Source organism: Nicotiana tomentosiformis, chromosome 9, assembly GCF_000390325.3.
Source record: "Nicotiana tomentosiformis chromosome 9, ASM39032v3, whole genome shotgun sequence".
Classification (NCBI taxonomy): Eukaryota; Viridiplantae; Streptophyta; class Magnoliopsida; order Solanales; family Solanaceae; genus Nicotiana; species Nicotiana tomentosiformis.
In genome coordinates this window covers 84,449,392-84,471,332 of record NC_090820.1, presented here as the reverse complement: position 1 = coordinate 84,471,332, position 21,941 = coordinate 84,449,392, and positions in this window count along the sequence as shown.

Here is a 21,941-nt window from a genome sequence, read left to right as displayed (position 1 = left end):
CCGCTTACTTTACATTTTTCAAAATGAGGTATGATACGTGGCATGTGTTCAGGACTAGGATGACTCTCTTCCTGAGGTATATGGTGAGGAACCCCTCCTATTTCGTGGTAGCTATCATGTTGTTTTCTTTATTTATGCTAGTGGAGTATTAGCCCAAGTGTTTAGTTCTATCCTTTGATATAGAGGCTCCATAGATAGTTGTGAAAAGTTATAGTAATGGGGTTGTACATGACATACATGAAAACATATTTATTTTACTTAGTCTCATTGTTATTATCATGAAAGGCATCATGTGAGATTTTGAATTGGAAAATATTTTATTATTTAACATGAAAATGTATATGATTTTCAAGGATATTCCGCAGTTAAGTTTGTTTTCATGCATATGATTTGGGTGCATCATATAGTTTGGTTCTCTCGGGTCAGGTAGTTTGTCGGGTGCCAGTCACGTGGTTTTGGGTCATGACAGTTTAGCCCTATGCAATAATAGAGGCAATGCTCAGCCTCATGTAATATAATGGAGACAGTGCTCAGTCTCATGCAAAGAAAGGCTGTATTTAGCCTTATGCAATAATGAAGACAGTGCTTAGTGTCACGAGCTCACTTTCTTACTCTCGTCTGCGACACCGAATTTCCTATGCGGTGCCAGCCTATCTCCTTTCCCAGGTATTCCAAGCATGATCTTATGCCTGTGGTGAAGCCTGCCTAGAAGGCGTGCTCCAATTGTGACGTACGTAAGATGTCTAGGCTCTTGGCCTCGACATATCGTGGCGCTTCTCGTCTTAGGATCATAATCCATGCGTGCCTTGGGGGTTGGCTAAGGACATGTCTTGTCCTTCGCCTAAGACTGAGCATCGCTCTCGCGTGCACAACCCAATACTTAAGCTTGACACTCGCCTCGTGCATAGCTTGTGCCTTACCTGAGTAAGAAAACCTTTAGTCCTTGGCCATTTTCATGTGCGTCTTTCGTGCCATGCCCATACATAGCCCTCGCGACACACTTCCATCCCGTCTAGTGCAGTGTCGCCCCACAACTGCACGTGTAGGCCAACGACCCTTGCTCGCATGGCTAAACCCAAGCCATGCTTACATGTCAACACATGATTCCCCTAATATAGGTGCATCAAGTATCCAATCAGCACGAAGGTCATTGTCCAATATTTCGGCATCTGGCGGGGCATAGCCATCCCACATATTGATCCTCCAGTGCCCGTTTGGTGACCAACGCTAGCCCGATGGCGTCGCGCCATCCATAGAATTCCCTACCTCGTATGGATACCTAGGACACTCTTTTGAGTCATCTAGGAAGGCCCTTGAGGTTCCCCCTCAAGGTAGCTCATTTGATACGGCTTGATGGCAGCACGTATGGGGGAGGCAGGTTGAGCTTTCAACACATATACCCCCCTTATATAGACAGGGCGACGTCAGAGAATCAGAAGAGCCTTTTCTCACCGAATTTTCACAAAGTCACAACCCCAAAATGCGGGTTGTGACATCCTCCCACACTAATTATGTCATTATCCCCGATGACACATCATGGCCTACGACATCCCGAAGTCTGCCCCCTCAGGTATGTACATTGCGGCTCCCTTTGTCCTGTGGGTTGGACTTCCTCAAAGTCCTGCTCAGAAGAAGTCGTGCCCCATGCACTTCTCCCCCAAGTATCTTCCAAGCGTTCCTCTGCACTTCACTTCCTTTTGGTGTTCACTTGGAAAATGCCTCCGCACTTGCACCTTCTGGTGTCTAACTTTGTGATTGACCCATACTAGTCAATCACACCATGAACCTTACGGTCTTCATGTCCGTCTGAAGCTATTCCTTCAATGGTAAGCACTTCATTGTGCTTTCACGCGCAGCTCTCGTAGCTATATCGCTCCGGTAGCCTTTTCCGCGCTCTCTTGCATAGCTCCTGTAGCCTTTTGCTCCCGTAGCTTTTCCTTGCCCTTAGTACCTTTGAAGATGTGTTTGCTTCTAGACTCACAACTTCGCCCTAATGCCTCTTGCATAGGCAGGATCCTCCCACACTTAATATGGAGGATACTTCTTAGCGCACACGTCCCACTTGGCATTCGGCCAGCTCTTGGGACGTCTCTTGGTGAGTCCTACATTCTCAAAGTCATAGCATCGTCGCATTCATGAAAAAAAGCTCTTTGTTTTCCAACTGTCACTTCCTTACAAAGTACCCAATGTTCCCTGTAGTACGTCTGTACTCGCCCTATAGAAAGGTACTCTCTTGGTCCTACATGTACGACTTTTCGGTCCGGTTGTGCCTCGCACTTAGACTCTCAACGGTCCCGGATCATTCGGCGTACCTCTTCCAGAATGACACCTTATAACTTGGAAATTCTCGCAATTCTAAAGCTCCGCTATTTCCTTCAAATCTGTCTCCTCACATTGGCAATTCCCTCAAGCAGTCCAAAAGTCTATCTCGTAGGAAAGACACTCAACTGATGCATTTCACGCATCCTTGGCAAGATCTCCTCTGCAATCATGCCCAATGTTTATAGTCCACGACTCCCACTCATTGCAATATGGTTGCTCGACCTAGCAAACATGGCCTTTTCTTGACTATCTGACTCATCGGCATATCACCACATTCAATAGAAACCCAGACTTTCGTAAGAAAGTGGAATCACCCATTTTTTTCTTCGACCAGCAGTATCGGGTTCTCGTTATCTGGTGGCATATGAACATCAATCTCTGCTTTGATATGATCTCCGCAATGACATCCAAAATGCACTTGCCATCTCTACTTTTTACCTTGACATTGTGCCATGGCATATTATGGCCTTAATCAGCTCTGATACCATGTGTCATGGTCTCAGTTTCTTATGCTCGTCAGCGGCACCGAATTGCCCATCCGGCGCCTGCAGTTCCCATAGCTGGAAGCCAGCCTAGCACCTTTCCTAGGTTTTCCAAGCACGATCATGTGCCTATTGTGAAGCCTGCCTAGAAGGCGTGCTCCAATTGTGCCGCCCATAAGATGTCTAGGGTCTCAGCCTTGACATTTCGTGGCGCTTCTCATCTTAAGATCATAATCCATGCACGCACAGGGGGTTGGCTAAGGACATGTCTTGTCCTTCGCCTAAGACTGAGCATCGCTCTCGCGTACACATCCCAATCCTCAAGCTTGACACTCGCCTCGTACATTCGTACCCATCCTATGCCTTGCCCGAGTAAGGCAACCTTTTGTCCTTGCCCATTGTCATGTGCATCTTTCGTACCATGCCCATACATAGCCCTGCCGATACACTTCTATCCCGTCTAGTGTAGTGTCGCCCCACAACTGCTCGTTTAGGCCAATGGACCCTTGCTCGCATGGCTGAACCCAATTCATGCTTACAAGTCGACATATGATTCCCCTAAGATAGGTGCATCAAGTATCCAATTGGCACGGAGGTCATTGTCCAATATTTCGGCAGCCCGCGGGGCATAGCCGTCCCACATATCGCACCTCCAGCGCCCGTTTGATGCTTAATGCTAGCACGAAGGCGTCGCGCCATCCAAAGAGTTCCCTAACTCGTATGGATACCTAGGACACTCCTTTGAGTCATCATCCAGGCAGGCCCTTGAGGTTCCCCCTCAAGGTCGCTCATTTGATACGGCTTGATAGCAGCACGTATGGCAGAGGAAGCACCTATACCCCACTTATATATTCTTAAAATTAAAAAGCCCATATTTCCTGAGTAGATAGGGCTACGTCAAAGAATCAAAAGAGCCCTTTCTCACCTGATCTGCACGAAGTCATAACCCCAAAATGCGGGTTGTGACATTAGTCTCATGCAAAGAAAAGCAACGTTTAGCCTTATGCAATAAGGGAGGCAGTGCTTAGGCTCATACAATGTAATTGAGACAGTGCTAATCTCATGTAAAGAAAGGCATCGTTTATCCTTATGCAATGATGAGGGTAGTGCTTAGCCCTATGCAAAGAAAAGCAACGATTGAATATGAGGATGCAAAGTGGTTCTTAGCTTGACATGTTTGTGCTTTGTGACTTTTGTCGGTACGAAGATAGTGGTCTTTTTTGTATAAATTTGTTGACGTGCTTGTTACATCCATTATGCCTGCATCCAAAGAAAATCATGAGTTTTGGGGAAGGTTATTCGTGCCCCTCATTCCTCATTGTAGCTTTGCTCCAGTCTTGACGCCTTGTTCGAGTCACCCTAGGTAACATCTTGCTATTACAGAAATGCGGTTTTCGAAAATATACATTTGTGGTAAATCATTTGCAAATAATACGATTGATTTAAAAGATAATGCAAAAAAGTAAATAATTTGGCCGAATCATAGGTCGTGACATTCTTTGAGACATTGCGACCTTCTTAACTTGGAATTTTTAAGACCCCCTCAAAATTCTGCCCCAGTTTAATGCATATTTATGGCGATAATGTTCATGTCAATACTTGATGTAATGAGGTTGACGATAACTCAAAATCTTGCCCTGGATTCTCATAGTAGAGAGTGTAGTGACCCGACCAGTTGTTTTGAGCATTTGCACTTCACTTAGTAGTTTGAGAGCATGAGTAGATCCGTATGATTTATTATGACTTGTGTGAAGCGTCCGTTTTGGTTTTCAGGTTATTCGAAATCGATTTGGAAGACTGAATTTCAAGATTTAAGTTTTAAGTCGGAAAAGTTGACCAAGTTTGACATTTTAGTATTTGATCTCGTATTGGAGTTTTGATGATTTCATTAGGATCAGATGGTGATTTTGGACTTTGGCGTATGCCCGGATTTGCATTTGGATATTTCTAGAAGGATTTGGCACCAATTGGCGAAAGTTGGAAATTTGAATGTTTGGAAAGTTCATAAGTCTATCTAGGAATTGACTTTGATGATATCACATATGAATTGTTGTTCCGTGAATTGGAATAGTTTCGTTATTTCATTTGGGACTTGTGTGCAAAATTTGAGTTCATTCCGGATTGATTTGATATGTTTCGGCGCGAATTTTTAAAGTTGAAGGTTCAAAGTTCTTTAAGTTTGAATTGATGTGCGATTCGTCGTTTTGACGTTGTTATGCATGATTTGAGGCCTCGAATAGGTCTGCATTATATTATGGGCTTGTTGATATATTTGGACGGGGTCCCGAGTGGCTCGGGTGAGTTACAGATCATTTTTCCTCTTGTTGTTCTGCAGAGTCTCAGTCGCGGAAGAGACTTCACAAATGCGAGTTGTCCATCACAGAAGCGAGAAGAGGCTGGGTGAGAAAGATCGCAGAAGCGGAGAATTTGGCGCAGGTGCGGATGTGCTAGTGCGATGAATTAGACCGCAGGCGCGAAGGTTTTCACAGAAGCGGAGTATTGCAACTGCAGATGCGAGGGGTGATGTGCCAAACTGTTTTCGCAGAAGTGAAGCACTTTACCGCAGAAACGGGGGTCGCATATGCGGAATTCCTGGGCAGGAGCTATAAAATTGAAGTTTTTGGTTATTTTATCATATTTTGAGATTTGGGGCTCGGAGTGAAGCGACTTTGAAGGCAAATTTCATCACAAGGATTGGGGTATGTGTTCTATACTGGATTTTGATTATATTTCATGAATCTATCTTCGTTTTTGGTAATTGGATTATGAATTTTAAAGAGAAAATTGAGGGTATTGTCTAAAGTTTCATAGAGCGAAATTTGGAGGTTTGAACAACGATTTGGAGTCGGATTTGAGTGAAACTAGTATGGTTGGACTCCTAACTGAATGGGTTGTGGGATTTTATAAGTTTTGTCGGGTCCCGAGGTGCGGGCCCGGGTTTGACCTTTTGGTTGATTTTGGACTTTTGATTGAAGATTCGACCTTTATCATTTGGAATTGTTCCTTAGGAATTATTTGATGTTCTTGAGTTGTTTTTTTGCTAGTTTCGAGCCGTTCGGAGGCCGGTATGTGCGAGATGGCATTTCTGAAGCATTGGCTTGCTCAGTATTAGATTTGTCTTGTACGGGGTAAGTAACATCTCTAAACTTGATGTTGAGGGTATGAAACCCCGAATTACGTGTTATGTGATTGATGTTGAGGTGACCTGCATGCTAGGTGACGGGCGTGTGGGCGTATACTGTAGAAACATTTATTTGTTGATTTCAATGAATTATGTAGTTATCTTATCTGAATACTTGTATTATACTCTATGTGTTAGAGCACTTGAGTTGTGATTTATGCTATAAAACATGTTTAGGCTATATATTGGTACTATTTGGACCCAAAATGGTCGTTCTTTGCTGTTGAGTTATTTGCTTAATTGCAGTTATGTACTCTGTCATCATTACATATCATATCTTAATCTATGTTATTGTATATTTTGACATCTCATATAATTGATTTAAGTTGCTTAGCAGGAGTGTTGTGAGCCCGAGAGACTGGAGGCATTGATAATTGAGTGAGGTCGAGGGCCTGTTGTGAGCGATATTTATGGGATCGGGCTGCACGCCGCAGCAGGCTTTATTGATTCATGCCACGATTTGGCTTATTATAGCGCTTGGGTTGGATCGGCCCCTCCAAAATCTACATATCCACAGTGGGCCCAACTGCTAGTAATTATTTACATTTGGGCTGGATCTGCACTACTTTAGTTGAATTTGGGTTGGATCTGCCCTAGATTTATTATGTTTGGGCTGGATCTTCCCCTGTACAATACTGAGTGATTGAGTGTGATGAGTATCGTGCAGGGTGAGTGAGAATACGGGACAGGGAGATTGAGTACTCTGAGAGTATGAGTACATGAGTTGATCACTGAGATGCATTATATTTTACATGTGTACGTGAGATACAACCATAGAGATGTATTTTCTCACGCCACCTAGTTTTTGTGATATTTATGATTTCACCTGCATATTGATATGTAGGCATAGAGACATACTTTCCTCATGTTATCTGAAAAATAAAACTTCTTATTTATTGTTGAAATGATTTCGGGAAAATCACAGTTTTCAAACTTACTCATATGTTTTTTTTATTTTTTCGGTGAAAGATTTGGGATTTACTGTTATACTTGAAAAGCATGCCTATTTTCCGTAACTGTGAACGAGCTGAGTTATCTCGTGTACCATCTTTATTATATTGTTATGAACTGTTGCTGGTTATTGGAGTTGGACTCTGGCCCTTGCCCCGGCTCATCACTAATTTCAACCTAAGGTTAGGTTTGTTACTTATTGAGTACATGGGGTCGGTTGTACTCATACTACACTTCTCCACCTTGCATGCAGATGTTGGATGTTGATGTTGCTACGTACGGCAGGAGCTGGATCTGAAAGTGTACCTACATTCCAGTTATGGCTATCACTTTCCCTTGGTAGCATTAGATTTAAATTATGTTCAGTTTTATTTCAAACAGATGATGTAATTATTTCAACTCAATATTGTAAAAACCTAAATCTTAGAAGCTCGTAATTTGTACTACTAGTCCTTGGGAATTTGTATAAAATTCACTTATCCCATTTATGACTCATATCAGTATCCTTATATTATGTTTTATTGTTAATTGGCTTACCTAGCGGGTTGGGTTAGGTTCCATCACGATGGTTTGGATTTTGGGTCGAGACAAGTTGGTATCAGAGCTCTAGGTTCTACGAGTCATTAACAAGTGTCTAATAGAGTCTTGTGGATCGGTATGATGACGTCCATACCTATCTTCGAGAGGCCACATGGCATTTAGGATAAAATTCCCATCTTTCTTTCCGTATTGTGCGACACTGATTAGGCATGAAGCGTCACTCTTTGAATTCCTACCACACATTCGTATGCACATATAAGTACTCGGTATCGGCTGTATACCGACAGGTTGTGATTTCATGAATGAGGTGTAAGATGTGATTTTTATGTGCTGATAATGGGCCAGTATGAAGGACTTGAGGACGGGTTTTGACTATAGCTTGAGCACGGGGATTTCGGTTGTGTGAGCATGAGCTTTTGGACTTATAAGTCTGGTAGTTTCCCTTTGAGTGGATTTTATGGCTCGATGAGTGGTTGGAGGGCTATATGATGAGTATGATGTGATGAAGGAATGTGTTCAAGTGGCTTGAATGTGATGAGAAGAGGTTTCTTGAGATGTAGAAAGGACTATTGGGTGCTTGATTTTTGTCTTGATGTGACGTATAGTCTCGAGTTATGATTGTAATGTAGAATTTTTAATATTGATTAATTGTGGAACGAATTAGATTCTCATGTCTTATTGATGAGTTCAGACTCAGGAAGATTAAGTGATGGCGTAGTAGTTTTGGCTGCTAAAGGGTATAAAGAGATTTCCGTTTGAGGCTAAGCAAGTGGGATATAACATGCGCGGTAATTTAGGGATTTGTGATCTGTATGATGTTATGTGGAAATTTCCTATTCTACCAGCGGGTTATATTTGTGTGATCTGAGTTTGGATCGGTTGTAATAGTTGACCTGACCATCACGATGATGAATGTGAGATTTGCAGATTATTTGGGGTATTAGATGGTTTGTGTTACATGAGCTTATAAAAGATTGATTTGAATCTCACTGCAGTATTATGGTAGTAATGGGGTATGGTTATTGTAAGTTATCAGATGTTTTATTCCATGGCTTTGAGCCAAGTGGGGGAGTCTACTATCGACGTGTTGATTGCACGGTTACATGTTGTATTGGGTTCGGTTTAAGGTGTACTTGTGAATTGGTTATGACATGTAGAGATTAAGATCGAGGATGACTCGAGTAAAGAAATTTCTAAATACGGGTTATGTTACACTTTATGGGTATATGGAAATCATGGAATGAGTTGAGTTGTATTCGTGACGGATGTAGTGCGCATGGTGTATGAATTTGCTCGGTTGCTTTAAGGTAAGATTAGTTCTTTGGGTGTTGCCCTGACAATGGGGCATGGATCGTTTGGCCTGTTTGATCGGTGCAATTGAAATTTGAGCGGAGTGGATGAATCTCGAGAAGGTTCAATGGATTCAAGATTTATATGTAGCAATTGAAAATTTTCCGGATTGGTATTTGGCTGGAATCTGAGATTTACATTGGCTGATATCGAGACTCGCGGTATTTTTATATCATTACGGATTCTACATTTCAGTATCAGGAAGGTGAAGAAAAATGACTTTAGATTTACAAAAGGTCCTTTTAGAGTCGGTGTCTCGGTTGTGGTACTTTTGGGGTTATTAAGAGGGAATCAGTGGCTTATGGGCTTTAGGGTATGTGGTGTTATGCCAAGATCCCTTGTGGTGAGTTTGGGTAATGATCGTGGTGTTTTGGCAAGGAGAAGTGTCACCTTAAGGGTAAATCGGAAGGAACTCACAGAAATAAGACAGCTTGGTAGTAGGTTGGATTAGTACGACAATGAATATGATCGATTCTTTGGGTACTTATGATGTGGTGAGTCTCTATAGGTGTTTTGGGGCAATACTCATGGATTTAGCGACCTGCGTGGCTTGGTTGAGTTAGAGATATTCAGTTCTGATGGCTTGGATATGTGAAAATGGGTTTCGAAGAGTTCTCGATGGTTACTACCACTGTTTGAGATGGATATTTCCTACCGGCATGAGGGGAATGTTACGTGTAATGATTTTCTCCTAGATGGGATCAAATGGAAGGTTCCTAGCTAATTGAGTATGTAGTTTGATTGTGACTCGGAGTTGATTATGAGATTCTTGTACTTTTCCTATGATGGCATAATAGGTGTGGCGTGTTGTGTGGGATTGAAATTTGCATGTGCAACGACACGGGTCAGTTTTGAAGGGAAGATCATAAATTCTTAGACAGCATGGATGATTTTTGATGTTTAGATGAATGCTATAACTACTTTGTATTTCCTGAGAAGGGTGCGCATCTCAAGAAGTGCGCTGACTTTTGGCTTACGGACGCTTCATTGGTATTGCGGTACTCGCCTGGTTGATCGACTGCTGATATTCAGATTTTGCTATGTGGCACAGAAGGATTAAATAAGTTTTCCTTGTGGGATGATCATGTATGAGAGATGTGATAAACATTCGGGCAGTGTAGTTGGAAACAAATATGGTGATTCGTATGTTCTAAGGATTCGGAGACCGGGAGTTCTGAGTATTAGATTGTATTGTGGTTATGTACTATGAAGATCTGGCCAAAGCTATCCAGCCGATAGTTGGTGTTATGTTTCAATCATAGTGGACTTTCAGAGGGTTATTTATCTATTTGTGGATGACCAGGGTTGATCTGGGCTCCATTGGTAGGCCTAGTGAGGATGTGCATCCTATACCAGATCAGATTCGTGTTTCGGTATGTTCTATGAGTTACTCGTCTATGCTACGAGGAGTTGTGATTCGTTTGTTAGATGCATACATGGTGCGGTTCTATTTGGGCCTTATAGCAGAATTTGAGCGTGATGGATATTATGGTGTTGAATGACTGATTGTGCATTGGTTATATTCTTTTCGGACTGTGATATTGTGTTATTTTTTACACCGTGGTTATGGTCATGCACCTTGGGTACTTGATGTCGAATTGCACATGGTGGTTGACTTTAGGCATGGTGGCTTAAGGTATTTCATATGGACTAGTGTTTGGGTAGGGTCAAGTATTACCACGGGGCTATGTTGAGATATGAAACTTTGTGTTAGATTCGTGTGTCTTGGTTCTACTATGTATGATGGACTCATGGCATTGCGGTTGTGGTGGTACTTGTTGAACTTGCAGGACGGTTCTCTCATTTGATTCATTTTCTATGTTTGAGTACACACGAATTGTTGCATATTGGTGCACAGATTGCACGGTTTGTAGCTTAAGGTTGTATTGGTATGGCATGTCAGTAGAGAGGTTGTATTTGATAAGATGAGGTCGTCGAACCTAGAATGGGTGCTATCGGATCTTATAGCGATTTATTTGAAAGGATAATGTCACTGATTGTCTTAGAAATTGGTTATAGTTCTTGTCGAATAAGAGGGAGCTCCGTGACTTGTTGATCTGATAAGTTGTTACGAGTTTCTGCATGTTTCTTTCATCATCGGTAGTGTACGAATGTTTTAGACCAATGTTTTGTTTGATATGAGGTTGGTTACCGGTATTGGGTTGGTTATCGAGCAGCTACGGTGATTAGAAATTATTGCTATAAGTATTCGAGTTATGTGGTATAACGTGTGATTGTGTCTTGAGTGATGGTTATGGATTGATGCAGCGTGTACAGACTTATACAGTATGTAGATCTGAGATTTGAGTCTTATAAGGTTTATGGGCTCAAGTTGAATTAAGGATCAACAGCTAGGTTGTGTCGTCAAGCTTATATGAATTAGGGTGACACAGGATCACCCCAGGGTATGTACATGGTAAGGTTATACGGTGATTTGATGGCTTTGGAACGACTCTTGGCACGTTCGAGGACTAACGTATATTTAAGTGGGGGAGAAAATAACGACCTGGCCGGTCGTTTTGAGAATTTTCACTTTGCTTGTAGTTTGAGGGCATGAGTAGCTCTGTATGATGTATTAATACTTGTCTGAATTGTTAGTTTTGGTTTTCAGGTTATATGGAATCCATTTGGATAAATGAATTTCATGATTTAAGCTTTAAGTTGGAAGAGTTGACCAAGTTTGACCTTTTAGTATTTGACCTCGGATTGGAGTTTTTATAGTTCTGTTAGGTCCGGATGGTGATTTTAGACTCGGTCGTACGCCCGGATTTGCATTTGGATATTTCTAGAAGGATTCAGCACTAATTGGCGAAAGTTGGAAATTTGAATGTTTGAAAAGTTCATAAGTTTAACCGAGATTTGACTTTGATGATATCAGATTCGCATTGTGGTTTCGGAAATTGTAATAGCTTGGTTATGTCATTTAGGACTTGTGTGCAAAATTTGAGTTCATTCCGGGTTGATTTGATATGTTTCGGCGCGAGTTTTGGAAGTTGAAAGTTTAAAGTTCTTTAAGTTTGAATTGATGTGTGATTCGTCGTTTTGATGTTGTTATGCGTGATCTGAGACTTTGAATAGGTCTGTATTATGATATAGGACTTGTTGGTATATTTGGACGTGGTCCCGAGTGGCTCGGGTGAGTTACTTTCGTGGTTTGGTTCATTTTTCCACTTGTTGCATTGCGGACGATTTGTTGGTACTGGTGTGCCACATATGCGGAGTTTCGCTCCAGAAGCGACTTCGTAGATGTGGGTTGTCCATCGCAGAAGCGAGAAGAGGCTGGGTGAGGAAGAATGCAGAAGCAGAGAATTTGGCGCATGTGCGGATGCGCAGGTGCGGCGAATTGGAGCGCAGGCGCGAAGGTTTTCACAGAAGCGGAGTTTTTCTACTGCAGGTGCGAGGGGTGCTGGGCCAAACTATTTTCGCAAGAACCAAATTATTTTACGGTAGAAGCGGGGGTCGCAGATGCGACAGTGTGATCGTGTATGCGGAGTTGCTTGGCAGAAACTATAAAATCGAGGTTTTTGGTTCTTTTATCATATTTTGAGATTTGGGGATCAAAGTGAAGCGATTTTTGAGTCAAATTTCATCACAAGGATTGGGGTAAGTGTTCTATACTCGGCTTTGATTATATTTCGTGAATCTATCTTCGTTTTTGCAAATTGGATTGTGAATTTTAAAGAGAAAATTTGGGGTTTTTGACTAAAGTTTCATAGAGCAAAATTTGGAGTTTTGAACATCCACTTGGAGTCGAATTTAAGTGAAACTAGTATGGTTTAAATCGTAACTGAATGTGTTGTCGGACTTTACATGTTTCGTCAGGTTCCGGGACGCGGGACCGGGTTTAACTTTTTTGTCGATTTTGGACTTTTGAATGAAGATTCGACCTTTGTCATTTGGAATTGCTCCTTAGGCATTATTTTATGTTCTTGAGTTGGTTTTTGGCTAGTTTCGAGCCGTTCGGAGGTCGGTACACGCGAGATGGCATTTCTGGAGCATCGTTGGGCTTGCTCGGTATTGGATTTGGCTTGTTTGAAGTAACACTTCTAAACATGGTGTTGAGGGTATGAAACCCCAAATAACATGTTATGTGATTGATGTTTAGGTTACACGCATGCTAGGTGACAGGCGTATGGGTGTGCACCGTAGAAATGGTGATTTGGTCGATTTCATGGTGCAAGATGTGATTTCTATGTGCTGATGATGGGCCAGTATGGAGGACTTGAGGACGAGTTTTGACTATAGTTTGAGCACGGGGATTTCGGTTATGTGAGCACGTGCTTTTGGAGTTATAAGTCCGGTAGTGTCCCAATGAGTGGATTTTATGGCTCGATGAGTGGTTGGATGGCTATATGATGAGTGTGATGTGATAAAGGAATATGTTCAATGGTTTGAATGTGATAAGAAGAGGTTGCTTGAGATGTAGAAGGGACTATTGAGTGCTTGATTTCTTTCTTGATGTGACGTATAGTCTCGAGTTATGATCGTAATGCAGAATTTTTCATGTTGATTAATTGTGGAATGAATTAGATTCTCATGTTTTATTGATGAGTTCAGACTCAGGAAGATAAAGTGATGGCGTAGTAGTTTTGGCTGTTAAATGGTATAAAGAGTTTTCCCTGTGAGGCTAAGCAGGTGAGTTATAACCTGCGCGGTAATCTAGGGATTTATGATCCTTATGATGTTGTGTGGATGTTTCCTATTCTACCAGTGGGTTATATTTGTGTGATCTGAGTGTGGATCGGTTGTAATAGTTGACCTGACAGTTAGATGTAAGTTATCAGATGTTTTATTCCATGGCTTTGAGCCAAGTGGGGGAGTCTGCTATCGACGTATTGATTGTGCGGTTACGTCTTGTATTGGGTTTGGTTTGAGGTATACCTGTGAATCGGTTATGACTTGCAGAGATTAAGATCGAGGATGACTAGAGTAAAGGAATTTCTGAATACAGGTTGTGTTACACTTTATGGGTATGTGGAAATCATGGAATGAGTTGAGTTGTTATTCATGACAGATGTAGTGCGCATGGTGTAAGAATTTGCTCGGTTGCGTTAAGGAAAGATTACTTCTTTGGGTGTTGCCCTGACAATGGGGCACAGATCGTTTGACCCGTTTGATTGGTGCAATTGAGATTTGAGCAAAGTGGATGAATCTCGAGAAAGTTCTAATGGACTCAAGATTTATATGTAGCAATTGAAAATTTTGCGGATTGGAATTTGCCTGGAATCTGAGATGTACATTGGCTGGTATCGAGACTAGCGGTATTTTTATATCATTATGGATTCTACATTTTGGTACCAGGAAGGTGAAGGAAACGACTTTAGATTTACAAAAGATCTTCTCAGAGTGGGTGTCTCGGTTGTGGTACTTTTGGGGTGATTAAGAGGGAATCAACGGCTTATGGGCTTTAGGGCGTGTGGTTCTATGCCAGGATCTCTTGTGGTGAATTTGGGTAAGGAGCATGGTGTTTTGGTAAGGAGAAGTGTCACCTAGAGGGTAATTCAAAAGGTACTCGGAGAAATAAGACAGCTTGGAGTGCATGCGCGAAGGTTTTCATAGAAGCGGAGTTTTGCTACTGCAGGTGCGAGGGGTGCTGGGCCAAACTATTTTCGCAGAGTATGCGGAGTTGCTTGGGAGAAACTATAAAATCGATGTTTTTGGTTCTTTTATCATATTTTGAGATTTGGGGATCAAAGTGAAGTGATTTTTGAGTCAAATTTCATCACAAGGATTGGGGTAAGTGTTTTATACTCGGCTTTGATTATATTTCGTGAATCTACCTTAGTTTTTGCAAATTGGATTGTGAATTTTAAAGATAAAATTGGGGGGGTTTTGTCTAAAGTTGCATAGAGCGAAATTTGTAGTTTTGAACATCCACTTGGAGTCGGTTTTAAGTGAAACTAGTATGGTTGGAATCGTAACTGAATGGGTTGTCGAACTTTACAAGTTTCGTCAGGTTCCGAGGCGCGGCACCGGGTTTGACTTTTTTGTCAATTTTGGACTTTTGAATGAAGATTCGACCTTTATCTTTTGGAATTGTTCCTTAGGCATTATTTTATGTTTTTGAGTTGTTTTTGGCTAGTTTTGAGCCGTTCGGAGGTCGGTACGCGCGAGACGGCATTTATGGAGCATCTCTTGGCTTGCTCGGTATTGGATTTGATTTGTTCTAAGTAACACTTCTAAACATGGTATTGAGGGTATGAGAACCCAATTTACGTGTTATGTGATTGATGTTTAGGTGACGCACATGCTAGGTGACGGGCTTATGGGCATGCACTGTAGAAATGGTGATTTAGTCGATTTCATGGAACTGTGTAGCTATCTTATCTAAATACTTGTACTGTACTCTATGTGTTAGAGCACTTGAGCTGTGTTTTATGCTAAAAAACATGTTTAGGCTATATGCTGCTTCTATTGGGACCCAGAGTGGTCGTTCTTTGCTGTTGAGTTAATTTCTTAATTGCAGTTATGTACTCTGTCGTATTCATCTATCTCAGCATATGTTATTGTATATTGTCACATCTCATATTATTGATTTAGGCTGCTTAGCATGAGTGTTGTAAGCCTGATAGACTTGAGGAATTGATGACTGAGTGAGACCGAGGGGCTATTATGAGTGATATTTTTGGGATCGGGTTGCATGCCACAGCAGGGTTTTTTGATTCATGCCAAGATTTGGCTTATTATTACGCTTGGGCTGGATTGACCCTTCCGGAGTCTGCACATCCACAAGGGGTGTAATTTGTTAGCAATTATTTACATTTGGGCTGGATCTGCTCTAGTTTATTTACATTTGGGCTGGATCTAACCTGGATTTATTATGTTTGGGTTGGATCTGCCCTGGTCTGGGTCTGCCTTGTACAGTACTGAGTGACTGAGTGTGCTGGGTATCAAGCATAGTGAGTGAGAATATGGGACTGAGAGATTGAGTACTCTGTGAGTGTGAGTACATGAGTTCATCACTAAGATGCATTATATTTGACATGCGTACTTGAGATACAGGCATAGCGATGTATTTCCTCACGCTACCTGATTTTGGTGACATTCATGATTTCACCTGCATATTGACATGTAGGCATAGAGATGTACTTTTCTTATGTTATCTGAAAAATGAAACATCTTATTTATTGTTGAACGGTTTTCGGGAAAATCATAGTTTTCAAACTTACTCATATGTTGTTTTTGGTGTTTTCGGTAAAAGATTTAGGATTTACTGTGATACCTGAAAAGCATGCATATTTTCCATAACTGTGAACGAGCTAAATTATTTCTTGTACCATCTTTATTATTTTGCTATGAATTGTTGCTAATTATTGGAGTTGCACTCTGACCCATATCCCATCTCGTCACTACTTTCAACCTAAGGTTAGGTTTGTTACATATTGAGTACATGGGGTCGGTTGTACTCATACTTTACTTCTATACCTCGCGTGCAGATGTTGGATGCTGATGTTGCTAAGTACGTTGGGAGCTGGATTTGAAGGTTTATCTGCGTTCCAGTTACAACTATCACTTGTCCTTGATAGCATTAGATTTGAATTTTATTCAGTTACATTTCAGATAGATGTTATCATTATTTCAACTCAGTCTTGTAACAACCTGAATCTGAGAAGCTCATGATTTGTAATACCAGTCCTTAGGGAGTTGTATAAAATTCATTTATCCCATATTTGACTCATATCAGTATCCTTATATTGTATTTTATTTTTAATTGGCTTACCTAGCGGGTTGGATTAGGTGCCATCACGACGGTTTGGATTTTGGTTCATGACAGAGGGGGATGAAGATTTTATTATGATGTGATAGAACCCACAGGGCTTCCTACGTATCCCCTCTTAAATAGGAATAAGGTCAAGCGTAGTTTATGTTACATCAAAAGAAAGTGTAAATACAATCTCAAACATAATATCTCTTGATGGCGTCTGAATTGATAAGTTTTGGCCATATCTCTCGCTCTGTCTCTGTAAGTATGAGTGCTCCTCCTTTCAATACACAATGAACCATGTAGGGACCTTTCTAGTTAGGTGAGAATTTTCCTTTTGCTTCATCCTGATGCAAGAAGGTCCGATTCAACAACAATTTCCCCGGTATGAATTGCCTCGGTCTAACCTTCTTGTTGAAAGCCCTCTCCATTCCATTCTTGTAGAGTTGACCGTGAAACACCACATTCATACTTTTACCGTCAATGAGATCCAGTTGCTCATACCGGCTCTGTTTTCATTCCGCATTGCTGAGCTCGGCTTCCTGTAAGATCCTGAGGGAGGGAATCTCCACCTCGGAGAGTATGACGACTTTTGTACCATAGACCAGTAGATAGTGGGTTTCCCTAGTTGACGTGTGAATCGTGGTACAGTGTCACACCCCAAATTCGGGGAGCGCGACCGGCGCTCAACCGAGAGAACTCGGCCGAGCAAGCCTGTTATATTTCCTTCTACCCAAACTCATCCATGAATAAAGAGGATATGTACTCCATTAATCAAACACTAAAAAGATTTTATTAACAACTTTCTTTTCATTCCCATTAGCAGCTTCACTAATAAATTACAAAATATTACGAGTTTATAGAATTAATAAAAAATATGATTTCCAAATAGCAACATTTCTAGTTCAATTCCCCAACATCAACCACAATGGAGCCTCTAAGTACAACAGAAGAGTAATATGGAGATGCCGGCAACAAGGCCCCGGCTGTACCTCAAAACACAGTACATGAGAAACAAAAGATACATGACCCCGAAATGAAGTGGGGCTCACCAAATCAGCTGAAAGAGTGCACTGCGATCACTGATCAATGTCGCCTGCTGTAGAACCACCTACATCCATTAAAGCTGAAGCGCCCCCCGGCAAAAGGAACGTTAGGACCGTCGAATAACACTAGTATGTATAGCTAAAAGTCCTCTTCCAAAATAGAATACCCATATAAGAAAAGGCAACACATAGAAACACCAAGTCACCATCCACAATATCCAAATGTCCAGTTAAAAACATAATAATTTTCAAAATACGAACTTCATTTTCAATTTTTGTTTGGGAGATCATTAGCACTGATATACCACTGTCTTTGTTAGCACGGAGTCCGATCACGCTGTTGATATTCAATTTTCCCCTCATATTTTAAACATATATATACTTTCAAAATAGTGCATATGCATCATCATTTGATTTATAAGCATACACAAGTATTTTTCATAGTTTTACATGGTTTTTAAAGACTTTAAACCAATTTATTTCTGTATTTTTTTTGTATAAATATCCAATAATTATCCTACAAATTATTTTATGATGATTTAATCATCTAAACTTATCATTTATACCAGCATGAGGTTTTAAATATTTTTCAGTGCATTTCTTATAACTACATTTGCATTTTAAGGCTAAATTGCACATTTTGCAATAATAGCCCACATGCATATATATAATTACATTATTTATGCAGAAAATAATTTTTTATATTTTTATAATGTTAAGTAGTTATTTTTAATCACTTTAGTGAAAAAAAATATTTTTGATATTTATTAATTATTTTTATAAATTATTTATTTATTAAACATTGGGTATTAAAAATCTAGCCCAAACCTTACCTATTTTTGGACCAAACAATGGCCCAAACTACCTAATACACTTGCCCAAATAACCCAGCCCAAACCAAATTAACCCAACCCCCTAAACCCGGTCGCAACCCATTTAACCACCCGACCCAAGACCCCTTTTAAATTGTGGTCGTTGATCTCTGAGATCAACGACCCACATTACACCCACCCTTTTAATTACCACCCAAACCCCCTACCCCTAATTACTTCCTACCGTCCACCGCCCTCAAATCCCACCTCCCTTCTCCCTCCTAAGAAGCCTAACGCCGTCTCCCCTAAAATCTCTCCTAATCACACCAGACATGGGATTATACGGCCATTTCTTGCCATATACGACTCTTCCCTGGTACTAGATCCTTCTCTATACCGCTTGCCTAAACATTTAGGTAAGCGGATCTCATCAGAATCGAACCAAAGTCAGTTCAACTTCTTGACCTTTCTGTTATTCCGCCTATGTTCATTCTTGTTCTATTATGGGTATGAATCTCTGTTGATTCTTACTTACCCTAAAAATTAGGGTTTTCAGATCACTTTTAATCGAACCAAGATAGGTTCGATCCTCTGATTTTAGGTGTTATTATGTCCATATTCACCCGATATTCTACTATGGCATGCTTTCATTTTTATTTCTGTCAATATTTGTCTTACCCTAAAATTAGGGTTTTTAGATTTTTCTTAAATTAGTTCGATTCTATGATTTTAGTACTATTTGTGTCTATATTCATCTTGTGCTACTTCATTTTTGAATATTCTGTTAATAGTTGTCTTTTTTCCTAAAATTAGGGTTTATCGGTTTACTCTCCTAGTTTGATTTTTAATCAATTTACGTGTTTCTTTCCTTTTATGGTCTGATTGTTTATATTTTCTTATTTATGTGCTTGTTATACTGCTATATAAACAGATCCCCCTTCCCTTTTGTGGAGGGGATTTTGGGGAATCACTATTTTCTCACTAAAAACTGAAGCTTTCTACTCTATATTTGTTCACTATTCTATTCTTTTTAGCTCTTGGCCGGCTGAAAGCCAAGGCCATCGAGTTTCTACTCTTTTGACCTCTCTTGGGTGTGAGCACTACCTTGGTTCTTGAAACCCTTGGAACTTGACACCTTCAGGATTCTGGGTCCTTTCTGCAATCTTTTCTTGTTTATCGAATAATCATTGGTTAGTTTCTAATCCTTTGCAATGTTTACTCTATTACATTAAGCATGTTCAGTGAAACAGCATAATCCAATGCATCTCTTTGACTCTTTTCTGCCTAATTCTGCTTACTAGCTTAATGCTGTTCTGCACTTAGCCTAATTAATTTAGACACAATGAAGCATGCTTAGTTTAATTCATGATGACTAGAATGATATGTTTGACTATATGGTTTGAGCCATGTTCTCTGCCCAATTCTGAACTTCTAACGAATAATTGGTGTTATTAGTATGCCCTAACTTGTTTAATATACCTTTAATCTGAATTTTGTATGCTCCTATGACTATGGTTATCACCCTATGAACTTCTGTTATGTCCAACCTATACCCTTAATGACCGGTGATCTTTTGAAACTAATCTCCTTTGATTTAGTACCCTCCATGATACATGATCCTGTTTGTGTAATACTGTTTGAACCTAGGTTAGCATGATCTGACCCATTTAGTCTTAATTCAGTTTCAATAGCCTAATACCAGTGCATGTTAACTTGTCATTCCAGGCTCCTTGTTCCCTGTCATAAGCCACCCTGTCCAGTGTGTTAATTTGTTTTTATTTGGAATTCACTATGTGATTATCTTACAAGTTACCAAATGCTTTCAAAACCTATTACCCTACTACTATTGTTTATGGGTTGTTTCTTGTTTAACTCTGGGGCTGGCCGAAAGCCAAAGCCCTTCCCTAAGTCTCCTCTGTCAACCTCCCTAGTATGAGCACTACCCTGGGTTCTTGAAGCCTTTGGAAACTCGGACACACTAGGGTCTAGGTTTCTCTACCACTTTTCCCTAATTGCTCAAACTCCGCCCCTCTTCTCACCCACTGGATTAAACCAGTTGATTTGTGTAAACGGTTATACTTCTGGAACAGTTGTTCAAACAATGGTTTCTGGATGTGGTCTGTTCTGTGTAAAATGGAGATTGGTTCTGGGAACTCAGGCTGGGTGTATTTTGGGCCTGCTGTAGGCCCACTATAGCTATTCTATAATTGTGTAATTTATTTCACTCATTGGGCCTGTAATAATGTTGTAATAATAATTGGGGTGCTTGTAAAATTGGGAAAAGGGGGTTTATCTTAATACTTACATTGAAATGGATAGAAATTCTACCTATAGGTGTTTTACTTTGGTCAAATATGTTCTGCTACTTTGTGTGTTAGATGACCTGCCTATAGGTATTTTCTTTGCTCAAATATGTTCTGCTACTGTGTGAGTTAGATAACCTGCCTATAGGTATTTAATTTGTTTGACATATTTTGCTTCCGCATGCTAGAAACTATGCCTATGGGAAATTAAATGACCAATGTCTCGATGTGCATTACAACATACTCATTAGGCGCTATAGGATTCAGTTAATTTACATGCTACCTAATATGCAATTTAAAAATTCTGCCTATAGGTCTTAATTATTGATTATAGAAATCATGCCTATAGGATCTAAAATTATTCTTAATTATTGATTATAGAAATCATGTCTATGGGATCTAAAATCAACCTTAATTGTGACTATAGAAAGCATGCATGTAGGATCTAAAATCAGTCTTAATTATTGATTTTCTTGCTCGTTTCCTTTGAGTGCTAATGTTGAACTTTCAACACCTTGTCATTGTCACTATTAGAAAGCATGCCTATAGAATCCAACTAAGCAGTTTTGAATATTTTCCTGGAATTATCATTGCTAATTACTGCATAAATCACCTAGATATCATGCCTATAGGTTTAACCTCTTATAACCTATAATCAATAGTCAACTGCGTAGTCACTTAGAAGTCGTTCTAAAATGGCATCTTGCTCTGAAACTGCCTACACGCTTGAATCCCAAGGTCACATAGAAACCATGTATATAGGGCTTAATGGCTTTAACTTGTCTCGATTCTTAAATTGTCAAACGCCTAATTTGTTTGCATGCATTTGTTGTCTAAGTGTGGAGGCTAACTTGAGCCCTTAATTTCCTTCACATGAAGTCCAACTTGTTTTGTATGTTGCCTAGTTTTATCATTTTGAGCCACCTTAGTTAAGTCTAGAACCACCCAAAATAGAGGTCCAAACACCTCCTGGACCATAGGCGTGGGACGGGTAGTGCACGCATAAGGTATAGTTTAGAATCAACTAGCGCGCTTTAGGTAAAAACTTAAAGATAGTAATCGGGTAGCAGGAGATGATAGTCTGTGCCCGCTAAATAATACGAGTAACAGCCCACCTCGAGGGAGTTACAAAGTATTATTTATGTTGCAAAGGGTGATCCGTTAGGCTAAAAAACTTAGCACCCCCCATCTTGTCTTAAAGTCAATTATTTGTGTTTATTTGTAGACTTTTGATAATAATTGCCAAAACTTC